This window comes from Pituophis catenifer, unplaced genomic scaffold, assembly GCF_029215685.1.
Source record: "Pituophis catenifer annectens isolate HBS135680 unplaced genomic scaffold, rPitCat1.0.hap2 SCAF_1, whole genome shotgun sequence".
In the NCBI taxonomy this organism is placed as follows: domain Eukaryota; kingdom Metazoa; phylum Chordata; class Lepidosauria; order Squamata; family Colubridae; genus Pituophis; species Pituophis catenifer.
The window spans coordinates 226,482,148-226,496,903 of record NW_027256881.1 but is presented as its reverse complement, the minus strand read 5'-3'; the positions used below and the strand labels follow the sequence as shown (position 1 = coordinate 226,496,903).

At 42.3% G+C, this 14,756-nt stretch overlaps 1 protein-coding gene across 1 annotated transcript in view; it reads left to right on the top strand.

Annotated features, from left to right (window-relative positions):
- The first annotated feature begins 201 nt into the window (after positions 1-201).
- MRAS (muscle RAS oncogene homolog) overlaps positions 202-14,756 on the top strand; it is a 56,019-nt gene continuing 41,464 nt past the window's right edge. The window contains exon 1 of the mRNA XM_070957104.1: positions 202-332. The gene's annotated coding sequence lies outside the window, so the exon portion shown is untranslated. The remainder of the gene's footprint in view (positions 333-14,756) is intronic.

Here is a 14,756-nt window from a genome sequence, read left to right as displayed (position 1 = left end):
AATCTATTCCCCCCCCGCCTCCCTTACCCCGTTCTTGGGGGGCGCGGCGTTATGGATAAACAGCCTTGGGCTACAATTTGCAGAGCGCTTCTTGCTCAGCCGAGGATGCTGCGGCTTTAAGAGAAGCCAGCAAGGCTGATTGGACCTAAAGGAGAGGAGGAGGGAGGGGGGGAGAAGGGGAGGAGTGAGCGGCGACCGCGGGGGAGAGAAAAATGGGCATCTTTTCTGGGCTTCTCCGGAGGGATGGATGCGATTTAGAAGAAAGAGGCGCCCGCTGGAGCTAGGCGGGGGCTCGTCCCTGGGACCGGCAAGCCAGCTTGGCCAAAGCGAGGGTGAGTAACACGCGCTGTGACATTAAAGAACTTCGCTCGCGTCCGTCCTGCTCGTGTAAACTGCCTTTCTGCTTCTCCCCTTGCACTTTGTTTCTTTTTTTTTTTTTTTCCTCTTCAACTCTGGTACGATCTTGAGAAATCTAAGAAAACCTACATTTCGCAACTCTTCCGCAACTTCTTTCGGAAATAAGTCTTCGAGCTTGCGAGTTGATCCTCTCTCCCCTCTCCCTCTCCCCCTCCCTCCCTCTCCCCATATCCCTCTTCCCCTCTCCCCCCTCTCATTCTCTCCCCCTCTCTGCCTCCCTCCCTCTCCCCCTTTTCCCCTCCCTCCCTCTCCCCAAATCCCTCTTTCTCTCCCCCTCTCTGCCTCCCTCCCTCTCCCCCTTTTCTCCTCCCTCCCTCTCCCCATATCCCTCTTCCCCTCCCCCTCTCTTTCTCTCCCTCTCTGCCTCCCTCCCTCTCCCCCTTTTCCCCTCCCTCCCTCTCCCCATATCCCTCTTCCCCTCCCCCTCTCTTTCTCTCCCTCTCTGCCTCTCTGCCTCCCTCCCTCTCCCCCTTTTCCCCTCCCTCCCTCTCCCCATATCCCTCTTCCCCTTCCCCTCTCTTTCTCTCCCCCCTCTTTATCTCCCTCCCTCCCTCTCCCCTCCTCTCTCTCCTTCCCCCTCTCTCTTTTCACGCGCATTCCTGCGCTTACTCTCCCGTAAGCGTGATGCCTTCGGCAGTATTCTCGAGGCAACCCATTTCGGCCACCGGTGCTGGGCAATGCCGATCTTTCGAGCTGCACTTTTTCGAGAAAAGGCATTTGTTTTGAGAGAGAGAGAGAGAGAGAGAGGGAGAGAGAGGGAGAGAGGGAGAGAGGGAGAGGGAGAGAGAGGGAGAGAGAGACCCCTATGCAATAGTGCCTCAGAGGACAAAGCCTCGGAGGGGAGCGCGCTGGCTGTAAAGGTGCAAAAAATAATAATAATAATAATCAGCCTTTCGAAACGGCGCTTTGTGGCATAAAAACAAATTCGAATTCAAGAACGGTCATTTTAATCCATGGTGGTTCGTATGACGACTAGGTTTGGAACTTGGACAGGAGACTGAAAATCTGAACCTGCTCAGGTGTGAAGGGAGAAGAATAGACTTATATGCCTAACAAGTGGCATGCCTAACAAGTGGCAAGCTGATGAGAGTAAGCTGGTCAAATCCTTACAAATTTAGTCAAATGAGGGGATTAGGATTTATGCAGGTAAAGAGTTGGTGGTAAAAGGTCAAGCCATTCGATTTCTTGCTGTAAATTTAAGGGAAAAGTTAATGCTGATAACAGACAATTGAAAAGTCAGATATTTCTATGATTATTCTATGAAATATCTATAGAATAGATATTTCTATTCTATTCTACTTCTATGGTTAATGATATATAAAAGAAGCAAAACTGATCCTCTGAAGATCCTCTGACATAGTGGAGCCCTAATCCTTACGCCACGGTTATCTGTTATTCCTGGAGTTACCGACATGATTCTTGTGCATTTGTGGACCAGTTGTGAACCTAGCATAGCCAGCCTAGCTGAACATTTTAAGAAATGAAAGCAAATCTTCTCGTCTCAGGATGAACTTTGCTTCTCCAGAGGTTGCCTGCAACTTGGCTCTTGAACATGATCATGTGATACCTTTGCCACATAGCTAGCTTGCAACACTGGGGGGGGGGGTGTTGCTTTACATGTGACAACTTTCCAGCACCAAGACAACTTTCATTTCACAAGGGAGAACGTCGTGTTCTGTCAAATCTGTGTGCTTTCGTCACCTGTGGGGCTGTTGGATCCAGAGTGGGCAAGTTGTCATCAGGCTGTTAAATGCATTTCAGCCTGTTTGTGATAGTGCAGCACAGTGTGAAGGGTGCTGCGCCTGGAAAGTGTGGTTAAAAAAATAAAAATAAAAAAAGCATGCAATTGCCATACACCATGTAATGAATTATGCAGGGATTTACACCCTCCAAATTCTCAGCAGATGTGTTCAACTTGCAAACTGTCACTGAATCCGTGTTGACATAATACTAAAAGAACGCTGGAAATGTTCTTTCTTCCTTGGCTCTTGGTGGTGCACAGTGTTGGGAACGACGAAAAGGAGATGAATTCTGTGTTTGTATTATGAAGAGATAAGATTCAGTATATTTTTCACGCTTCTTCATTAACTCATGCTGAGTACATCTTATTATGAATCTTAGTAAGCAAACTCGTAGGGAGTTGGAAGAAGGAAAGTTATTGATGCTATTGTTGTGTGTTTTGCGTTACATGCTTCCACCATGTAAAATATTGAATGTTATTCCAAGGGACAGGAAATAGATGGTGGAGTATACAAGTCACATACGGTAAAATGGCTTGCTTCATTCTAGTGTTTTTTCCCGAACGCCATCACTCTGCTAAACAAATAATTCTCTCAACACTGTCAAACTATTTACTAAGTCTGCATTACTATCAGTCTTCTCATCATTCCTATCACCCATCTCCTCCCACTTATGACTGTATGACTGTAACCTTATTGCTGGTATCCTTAAGATTTATATTGACTGTTTCCTAATATGATTTGATTGCTTATTTGTTCTCCATGACTATCATTAAGTGTTGTACCTTATGATTCTTGACAAATGTATCTTTTCTTTTATGTACACCAAGAGCATATGCACCAAGACAAATTCCTTGTGTGTCCAATCACACTTGGCCAATAAAGAACTATTCTATTCTATTCTATTCTATTCTATTCTAGTCTAGTCTAGTCTAGTCTAGTCTAGTCTAGTCTAGTCTAGTCTAGTCTAGTCTAGTGTAGCTGCTTCTGCAAACCCAGGCATTGTGATCTATAAACCAGGTTTGCATCTTACTATGTTTCAGACTAGCAAACTGGTTTTATTAATAACAATGATCAAAAAGCCATGGTTTAATAAAATGTGCAGATCTAGTCCTTGTGGGGCTCCAGGAGTATAAATTACTGCCATTATAACAATAACAGATTAAGTGTGTATTAAAGAATACAAGAGGAGAGGGTCCTAAATGAAACTTTGGATTCCCAAGACCTCTTAAATAGACTCAGAGAGAATGACTTCCGAAATACCATAGTAAGACTGCATATAAGCCCTTTTCTATGCAAATATTCTGTCATTGATTTAATGATTCTGTAATTTAATGATTCTGTAATTTATTTATAATTCTATAGTTATTCCTTCCTATTCATTATTTATATGTAAATGGGCAGAATTTTGGTTATGTTCTATAGTAGACCAGTTCTTAAACAGAGGAGATCAGTTCCCAAGGGGTAATTTGAGCATATCCTAGGGCTAATGGACTAATGTTTAATTGCTTGTCTGTGAGTTGAGGATCCAGTTTGGGACTGCTATGCTTGAATAAAACAACATTCTGGGTTTTGAGGCTCAGGGTCCTGATGATATTATTTGAGACTGAGGACAGGAGTAATTGAGTCAAACAGTTTAAGATAAGAACCACTGTTCTAAATTAAGCTTTGACTTTCCTGAATGGCACATTCAAATCATAATTCCTGTTCTATCCATTACTTTGTTGAGATACAAGAAATTCGAACCTGGTGCCTTTGTCAAAGAAATTCATGTTTCATTCAGACATTATTATTGTTATCTTTGGGGACATCTGACCCAGGAAGAGTCTGCCCCTCTATTCCACAGAAGCCAAGGTGGGCTGAGAATCTCTCCCCTGGGAGAGCTTAAGGGGGACCAAATCAAAATTCAAAGTTCAGAAAGCATGTTCTTTTAAAGGTATGGCGGGGGGGGTGGGGGCTGGGAATGCAATTTAGCAGCCAATCCATGAAAAAGAATTTACTTAGCTGAGAAGTCATGTGGTTGGTGTTAACTTTGTTGATTTTAATGTTTAACTGTTTATTGTGGTATGTGATTTTTACCATATTGTGAACAATCTAGAGTCATTCACTGGAGGTAGCATACATGTTCTGGTATGTATAAATAAACATTTATGCCTAAATCCAATCCAGCGTGAAAACCAGTATGTTTTAGGTAGCAATTGAGGTGGGAGACTGAGATCAGGGACACTCAGATTCAAGTCTGTACTCAATCACAAAGTCCATTGGATAATTTGGGCCAGTTATTTTCTCCAAACTTCCGTTTCAAACATCATTAGTAGTTCAATCATAAATAGCCAAAATAGTCAAGGCATGGCTAAATTGATAAGGCTGAATCTGAATTCCCTCCCATTCAAAAATAAGGGATTTTTTTCTGAGCTCCAGTTGCATTCTGTTACTGTATAAACCCTGTTTTAATTATGATTTGCTACATATTATTAGCTGGATTCACTCATAATGCTTAGGGTGTAAACTATGGTTTTCCAAATTGCAGCGGCTGGGATCATGCTAAGCCAAAACCAAAGAAACCTACACTAGGACTTACCAAGATGTTTCATTATCAAGTATGCAATATATTAGAAATTACTTAGAAGTACATCTCAATTTCATACCAGTATTATGGGTATTTCCTTAGAGAAGGAATATTTTGTCTTTTTTTTTTTTTTTGCTTTATTTCTTCTTAGCGGTAGGAGGGAGTTCTTTTTCACCTTATCTCCTCCCTTGGTTCTTCCCACCAAAAATAGAAGTCAGGTAGCCTAAGCGATTCAGCCTCTTTCCAAATAGAGATCCCTATTTTAGATCTCTATTTTAACTATGATCACTCCCTAAGTCTAAAATGATAAATCGATCTCTGTGGTCAAAGTTTCAGTGATTATTAGTACTTGAGCTTTGGGCTTTTGGAGAAGTCTTAGGTGGATATTGAAATCTTCTAAAGTAAGTGAGTCATATTTTTAGGAAGTCTCACCCATCTGAGTCTTAGTAAAATAGAGCTTTAATTCGGTGTAATGGGACTCTGCATTAATGTTCCAAATAAACAAGCTGTGTCCTAGACAGTACAAACAACAACTATCAGGTCCTGACCCTGAAATTGTACTTGTCTGAACTTCCTTGAAATCAATAAGCTGTTTGCAGGGTGCAAAGAACCCACGTGGGCATAATTGGGACTTCGGTTGAATGCTATTTAGAGGAACTGGCAAGAGGGGAGAATGAGAATGTGTGTGTAGCAGCTTCGTTTCGTTCACTGTCTTGATGCTCACTTTCAAAATCAAATCGGAAAGCAATGCTCTGTGTCCATTAAATTGTGTCTTGCACAACTGTGCCTCCTGCCTGGGGTCAGCAGGGTCAAATATTCCATAATACTGGTAAGTAGGAACAGTTTGCATTAAGGGTAGGCCAAAAAAGAAAAAAAAGTCAACCTTACTGAACAATGAGGCTGTGAACATTACACTGGACACTGTAAGGTGTCCATTATAAAGTCGCTAGAGGCCAGGACTCTGGAGAATAAAATTTGGAATGCAAATCAGGTTTGGAAGAAGCATACTTTATTTTGCAATTCTGAGTTGCATATTGCCTTGTCACCCCAGTATTAATTTGGGGGGGGGGGTGAGCCACCTATGCTTTGTCTGGCTATTTTGATACATTGTCTTAGATCAAGGAATGGATGCATCACGACAATTATAATGCGCACAAATCAAATCATGCTGCAGTGGAGAAATGAGCCAGACTTTTGGTCCATCTCTGCTTGTGCAGTCTGTTGTGATTAAAAATATTTGTCCCAAATCTTAGGTTAACAGTTCAATAATATAAGACTCTCTTCAATAAGTAGATTTAGGATCACCTGCATGTAACCCTCTTTCATCAAAGTAATGTATGCATATTGATGCTGCAAGCCTTTCACACATAACACGTGACATTACAACACATGTAGAACATAAGTTAGTTTTGCATCAACTAACCCCCATCTCCTCTGGTACACCACTGCATGCAACACATTCTCTTTTCCTGAGAAATCAGCACTGGAAATTTGGATTCCTCCCCAGGGGGAAAATGAGCAATATAAATAGGATAAGAGGATTCCAAAGCTGTGTGAATAATGCTGAAACCATGGAATTCTTCTACTTAATCATATTTTTTTACACAATGATTTATGGAGAAAGACTACTTCATCAAAGCTGATCCTCCTCACCCCCTCAAATATCTGGCAACTAAATAGTTTGCCAACTGTTCTTAAACCTTAATCTCTCCAATATGAGTAGGAGATTATGAAATTCCAAGATCTGAAGGCTTTCCAAACAGTAAATTCTTTAGATGTTTCCTTGTTTCTCAGCCTTCTGAACATTGGGTCTTTTATTTATATGTATTAATTCTAATAAAGTAGATGAAGTTGTTACATTCCCATGTATAAAGAAGAGATTACTTAGGGATGGTTTGAGTAAGGGATGGGTCAAAGACCAACTCGGATGAGAATGTTCAGACAGGAAGGGCTGGTAAAGCTTAAAGTCCCATGTGTGCATGTTTGAAGACTGAATGTTGACATGAACACCTGTGTGACCTGCATGTTAATCAGCTCCTTCGGATGCAGGTATAAGGTTTGATAAATGCAACGAGCAGAGTCTCCAGAGTGGGCATTCAGTATGCAGCCCTCACAATACTAAGTCAGTATTCTCCTAGTATCCCATATGATTGGCTGCCATGCTGGCTAGGACAGCTGGCAACTGAGGTTTCCGCAACATTTGAAGTATCGCACATTGTGTGCACTTCTTCCAGAATAAACCTTGTCTCATATTTGAGAATCCAAAGGAGCTACTCTGATTCCATAATCAACACTTTGTATTTTCTAACTGGTCATGATTTTATTCTGTATATTTTGTTAATACTTAAAACAGGAATCACATACAGGAAAAGTAACCTACTATATCAACAGTGGCTCTAATGATTCTCTACACATTATTCTCTCTCTCTCTCTCTCTCTCTCTCTCTCTCTCTCTCTCTCTCTCTCTCTCTCTCTCTCTCTCTCTCTCTCTCTCTTTCTCAGAGAGAGAGAGAATGATGACATTTAAGATTCTTCCCAACAAATAAAAACTGCATAAAGTTCTTTTTCTTGATTTATTTGTAACAAGATAGAACTACACAATTGCCCCTTTTCTCCCAATCTGCTCATGCACACCAAAAGAAGCTTCCTTCTAAAACTCTCAACCTAACAATGTTAACAATGCAAGGGTGGGGCTGCGAGAGAGGCACAACATAGACATTAGAAAATCAAAGCTGATGAGTTCCGTCTGCCCAAGCAGTTGGACGCTTGCCCCGTCACACGTAGACTTGCACTTTTATTTGGCAGTGAACCTTTGTGATGTAAGTGGATAGCATGATATGATGAATAATCATCTGAGCTGGCACGGTGCCTTGTGGATTTCCCTGCAGAAGATATGGCAAGAAGAGGGGGGAATGCTGTGGAACACAAATTGTTGAAAGTTTCTTTAGACCTTTCTAACATTCTCTGGGATATAAGCCACAAACGTGGGTGCTCGGATCACCCAATCTGTTTTTGAAGCTCAATCCAGAACTAGGGAAATAAACTGATTTGGTATTGATTATTCTTGGGCAGTGGGATCCCACTTCATGGTCAGATTTATTTTGAGGTTTGGAATAAAATAAAGAATAAGTCTATCACATTTCAGCATTCTTTATTTTTGTTTTATTTTCCATCAGAATAGGAAGAGATTTACAGTCAAACTAGAGCAAGGGTGTCAAACTCAAGGCCCAGGGGCCAGATCTGGTCCACGGGGTGCTTAGATCTGGCCCATGGGGCTGCAGAAACAGCAAAAGACTGGCCCACAGTGCTTCTGCCAGTGAAAGTGGAGTTCGGGAGGGCTGCGGGTGGCCCTCCCAAACTCCATCCTTGCTGGCAGAGGGTTGCAGGAGGCCATCACAGCTGAAAACAGAACTGGGAGCCTGTTTTCGCTGGCCAAGCACTCAGGTCACCCCAGGCGCCCCCAACACGAGTGACATCGAGCTGGCCATGGCCACCCTGGCCACACACAGCCCCCGCCACCCCCCGAGGTCAAACACAACCCTGATGCAGCCCTCAGTGAAATAGAGTTTGACACCCCTGAACTAGAGCATTTATTGGTGAGGCTGCAATAAAAGTCACTTTCTATATTCTGGCATAAATTTAAATTTAATGGGTGAGCTGCCACAAAACCACCATCATCAAATCCAGTAAAACCTCTGACCACATTTGAAAATCTCCAATGATAATCAGTCCACTGTCCTTGGCCAACTACATCTTGTCTTGTCTTTCTTTTAGTTGGGATATTTTTTTCTGCTATTCAATCTTAATTTCTCTCTCCCCCATATCTCCCCCCTTTTTATTTCAACCCATGGGTCTTCATTTCACCTTTGGCTTCTGCAAAGAGCAGATCATTCTATTCAGTTGTATAGATCATTTATAAATATATTGAATAGTATTGGGCCAAGGATGAAGCTCTTGGGAGCCCTCCGGGTCAGAGCAGAACCATTTCCTAGCATTCTTTGAGACATCTGGGCTACAGAACCCTCCAACCCACCTTTATCTTGTCTGCATAATTTTTATGAGGTGCTTTATCAAATACCTTACTAAGATTAAGATATGCTTCATCCAGTAGCATTCCCTTGCTCTACCGAATTAGTTACTTTGGTGTAAAAGAAGAGGTAAAAGTCTGACAAGTCCAGGCTGCTTCTTGATAATAGTAGCAATCCTTCTAACTATTTAAAGACAGTCCATTCCATTACTTTGCCCAGTTTTCTTTTCTCCTTTTCATATATTAGGGCCATGTTTGCTTTCGTCCAGTCTTCTAGCGTGTCATCTATTCTTCAGGAGTTTTGGGCAATTACAGTCAGAGGATCTGAGATCACTTCTGCCAGCTCTTAACACTTGCAGTAGTGGTGAATATCTGTAGCTCGAGTGTAGGATGAGGGTGAAGGTTCATTCTCCGAGTTTGTGGGTTGGTTTCCGAACGTTTCATTACCAGGCTAGGTAACACCTTCAGCAGAATTTAGGGGACGTCAGGGTTCTTCTGATTATAAGGGCTTCAAGTGTGAGTGTGTCAAGTATGGGTCTTGTGATGGGTCTTGTGATGGACCTGAAGCCCTAGAAGAAATTGACACTGACACCCCATAAACTCCGCTGAAGATGGGTTCTTTTTCAACTCTAAGCTATCAGACATATTAGGAAGGGCCTTCTTCTGAGAGAAGAGAGACACAGATCCTAAGCAATTCCATCTTCTCCCTATTCCCCATTATTATTTCCCCAAGCAACAGATCAACAGCATCTTTGATTTTCATTTTGAACATAACTCTCTACTCCTTCCCCATTCCTTGATCATCTTAATTTCATTCTGGTCTTTTATATTACCCCTGTGCTGCCCACCTTTCATCTGAATTCTTAAAAATTGCCTTCCTGAAGTCCAGGATACAGACTGATTTCCCTTTAAGCATCTTCTTCCTCTAGTCACCTTGTCCATCTACCAGTTCCAGAGTAGCTGATCACCTTGACCTTTCATCTACCTTCTGAAAAATGAAATTGCAAACAAGAGAGATGAGTAATCTATTAAGAGTCCTAGCTGAGGTAGTTTTCCAGGAGATATCAGGGTCAGTTGATGTCTCACTTTGTTGCTATTATCTGCTGTTTGAGAACTTAGTGATTTGATTTAGAAAGGCATTGTCTGCATCTTCTTAATGGGGGAGTGGCTTACGGTAAACTCCTACAATAATATCACTTTTGTTTCTAGCCTCTTTTAATTTTACTCTAATGCTTGCAACATAACTGTGGTATTTAGAGAAATTGTTTCAGAGGCACATAGCTTCTTTACATACAAAGCCACATTAGATCCTTTAAATATTATATCCTTCATTCTCATCCCATCAGGTTTATGTGATGCAAAGGCACAATCATGTTTGGCCTCCTCCTGTTTATTATCCATATTCTGGGCACAAACAATTGTACAAACAATTAGCCCTAAGGATGTCACAATTAATCTCCATGCTACATACACTGGACATTTCCATGTCCCCTTTCCTGCCTTAAAAGTTCCTTGACTGTCCTACCATGTTTCTAATGGCCAGGGCTTTTCTATCTGAGTCTAGGTCTCTTTTTATCTCTTCTTTCTGAGTTAGGTTAAAGCTCCCTTGATTAGATTTTTTAAAAAATCCTGCCAAACCTATTTTTCTAGCAGTGTTGTTTGTGCCTGGTTAAGCAGGAATGGAGAACGATCAGTCCATTTTATGTGCCTGATAATCTTTTCATTACAGCCTGGATACATGCATTAGGAAGAGAGCACACATCTACCTTATCTGTTCTTTCTGTCAGTGAGCTTCTCACCATTGCCTTTCTTATTTTGCATCTCAGAGGAGAACTTTGTTTTTGTGGGTCCTTGCAGAATTTGAGAATCTTTTCCATTGCTTTGGAAAGGTTGAGTTGATGTATTTTTGGGATGGTCTGAGCTTGCTTTCCTTGTTAGTTTTCCAAAACCTGACATCAGTTGGTCAATTTCAAGGATATAGACTTCATCTTGACTTGTGTGTTTTCTTGCCACTTAGCTCTCACCTCTCCCTTCCAAGTCTTTTCCCTACAGAATCTTCCTTTCACCACCTCTGTTCCTGTACAGCATCTTACATGCTATTCTTGCTTTAGGTTGGCCTTAATTGTGTGCCCTCTGTAACTTACTTTCACTTCTTCACTTTCTGTGATGAGTCCAAAAAAAAGAAAGATTGAGTGACTCCCACTCCTTTCCTCTCACAAAGCCACATTCTTATGCTTCCAGTATAATTAGTATACTTAGATACATGCCTATCTTTTTTTTTTCCCTCAAAAGTGCTGTCAGAAATTGACTTGCGAGCTGAGGGATATGAACAGTTCCATCTGTTCTCTGATCATCGGATTGGTCAGGTGCTACATAACCATCTTCTTTTCAGACCGTGCATTTAAGACCATTTGCTCAGTAAGTAAGAAAATGAATACATGCAGGGGAAAAAAACAGAGGCCGGTACAATCAGTTAAACAAAGTTCTCCCCAAATTCTGCAGATTATCTCCACAATTCACCAGCTCCCTCTCAAAGCTCTCCTGTCCCTATTGGCTTTCCTAGTCACATATTCTCAGCTGCCTGTCCTATTCTAAAACCAAAATGGTTTGATTCAAGTAGAGGAGGGGCGTCAAACTCAAGGCCCGGGTGACAGATCCAACCCATGGGGTGCTTAGATCTGGCCCATGGGGCTGCCCTGGAAACAGCGAATGACTGGCCCACAGTGCCTCTGCCAGCATAAACAGAGCATGTGGCCCTCCTGAGCTCATTTTTTGCTGGCCGAGGGTTGCAGGAGGCCGTTGCAGCCAAAAATGGAGCTCAGGGGCCCATTTTCTCTGGCAGAGCGCTGGGGCCACCACAGGCACCCTCGACACAAGTGACCTTGACCTGGCCACGCCCACCCCAGCCCCCTGAGGTAAAACACAACCCTGATGTGGCCCTCAATGAAATTGAGTGACACCCCTGAAGTAAAGTATAGGATAATTTAGGACATGAAGTCCACAAACATGAGGGAAGCTTCATGTGGCCAAGTGTACGCTACCAAACTGAATTTACTGGAGTCACTTCCCTGGAAAAGCATCTCCAAAAGTACCATGGCATGTACACAAACATAGAGATTTAGCACAGCTGGTCCTTGACTTAACAACAGTTCAGTTAGTGACCGTTCAAAATTACAACGGCACTGAAAAAAAGTTATTTTGGGCTTATTTTCAGCTTCCAACAGTTGCAGCATCCCCAAGGACACATGTTCAAAGTTTGAATGCTTGGCAACTGGCATGTATTTATGATGGTTGCAGTGTCCAGGGATCATCTGATCCCCTTTTGCGGCCTTCTGACAAGCAAACTCAATGGGGAAGCCAGATTCACTTAACAACCGTGTCACTAACTTGACAACTGCACTGATTCACTTAGCAGCTGTGGCAAGAAAGGTCATAAAATGGGGCAAAACTCACTTAACAAATGTCTCACTTAGCAACAGAAACGTTGGGCTCAAATGTGGTTGTAAGTCGAGGACTGCCTGTACTTAAAGCTACTTGAAAAAAAGTGTAACTTTTTTTAGGGTAAATGCTCGTGAACAGTGAACAGTTCTTATGTGAGACACAACTACTAGCAAACCATGAATGTAGAAGGGTGTTTATAGCTCCCTTCTTTGCCAATTGGTGCAATCCATTGCATTTTGTACTTTATTTTGACAAATTAATTTGAGCTTGGTGTAGGGGCTGGAGGTGGGAGAGACAGAAGTGTTTTTCCAATCTGCCTTATAACAACAAATGAGCAAGCCCAGCAGGAAAGCAAATCTGATGATGAATTCAGGTTCCAAGGCTGAAAGAGGAGTATATTATTAGCAAGAGCAATAACTTAAAAGGTTAAGGAAACACCCCTCAAAGTACTTCTTTAAAGATCAAAGAGTGCTCAGCATGGTGGTGGCCAACGTGAGGGATTGTATTCCAGTTTGAAATAGAAGTGGTGTCAACTCATGAGATGGGAGAAAAGCAGAGATGGAATGTTTGGGCCATGGCTTTGCTGCTGGGCTTCTTTCAGTGAGTGGCTCTACCTGTTCAAACTGTTTGAGGCTCATGGGAGATGGAGGTGGATAGGCACAGCACTCTTCTCTAGAATGATCAGTGGTGGGATTCAGCCGGTTCTGTCCGGATCGCGCGAACCAGTAGCGGCGACTGCGGGAGGCTCCGCCCACCCACCCGGACATAATGCACGACTACTGCGCATGCACAGAGGTGGCACACACGAGCGAAGAGAGCATGTGCGTGCGCTCACATTTGTGAACTGGTAGGGAAGGTAAGTGAATTTTATTTATATATATAAAAAGTGTTTTTCTGTCGAAGCACCTGGTCTATCCCAATATGGTGTTGGAAGAAACATCCTTTTAGGTTCTGCTCCAAGTGGGGAAAAAGACACTGGAAACATGGAGACTGCTTGGAAAGATGGTTTAATGGTGGACAGGATCACATGGTTTGAGTTCCTGAACAGAAAAGGGCAGATACAGTAAATCCTCGGGTTTTTATGCTCTCTCTGGCTCTGCATTTCTTGGGGCCCCAAAAGAGTATCCTGATTGGTTGTCAGACTCCCAGGGGGTTGGGGTCTTAGCTAGCCTTGCTGTCTGATGGTCACATGTGCTTCCCAGGTCACATGTGGTGAGTTTCTGCTGCTATTGTGTAGAGGGCTAATCCTATCTTTGTTGGATCTTTGGCAATTCCTACTATGGCTCTGCCTGAAGGAGGCAGATCTTTGTTATGTAGAATAGACTGGCCCAGGCCTTAATGGCCCATTGACAAAGGGTGGGGGGCAGGAAGGTGGGAGCTGCTTTGTCTGTAAAATATGCTTCTCCATTTCTCATCCAGGAAATATAATATTCTGCTTTTTTCATATTTCCTAAAATATTTCACTCTTCCAGGAAAGGGTGGGTGCTAACTTCCTACAATGGGAGGGAGCATATTGCTTCCCTTTTCGCCTTTCAGCTCCAATCCAGGAGCCCTCAAGCAGTTGCATTCACGACAAACCATTTTATACCAAATTTATATTTGCTGATAAAGAAATAAAGGGAGACTAGTATAGTTCAATTTCAAGCTATTTAGCTCTCATCAGCTAGCCATACCCTTACTCGGATTCGAACTTGGTCTGCCTGCATACCAAGGCAGTTGTTTCTTTATCAGCAAATATCCTTTTATTTCTTTATCAGCAAATATGAATTTGGTATAAAATGGTTTGTTGTGAATGCGACTGCTTGAGGGTTCCTGGATTGGAGCTGAAAGGTGAAAAGGGAAGCAGTATGCTCCCTCCCATATTGGGGTAGACCAGGTGCTTCGACAGAAAAACTCTCCCCTAGCTCAAGATGATAAAGGGAGGAGAACTTGTGGCTCAGAGGTTAATACAAATTGCCTAATATGCAGGCAGCCCAAGTTCAAATCCGAGTAAGGATATGGCTGGTGTGGCATCCTCTGAGAGTAGGAGGAGATGGGAGGTAAATAACCTGAAGTAAAAAAAAAAAAGACTAAGCACCCTTCCCGTAGTTTTCCTGTAGCAAATTGCCAACCTCAGCCAAAGTTCATGGTGTATGCATATACAGTGTAATTTCTTTTTCAATCTGATATCTGTTACACATGTAATACTGGATGTATTCTGGAGCTGAGGAAAGCTCCCAGATGGAAATGATCTCTTATCCATAAAATAGGTGGACCTGAACATCATCTCCCACAAGGCTCAACTTTCCTATCATAATAGTGACTCAGGAATGGCACAGTAAAAAATCAACTTTATTTATAGGATTTATCCTTCCTTTTTTGCCCTAAATTATATCCCGGAACACCTTAGCAGGGTCTTTAAAATAGAAGAAATAAAATGTCTAATGGTGCCTTTTAAAAAATGGTGTTTTGCAGGCACAGAGGGAAAGCTAAACCATTAGGAGGAGGTGAAGTACCCAAATTTCACCAAACTCAATCCAGGAAATTTCAGATCACATGGTCTTTTGATGGCAACAACCAGATA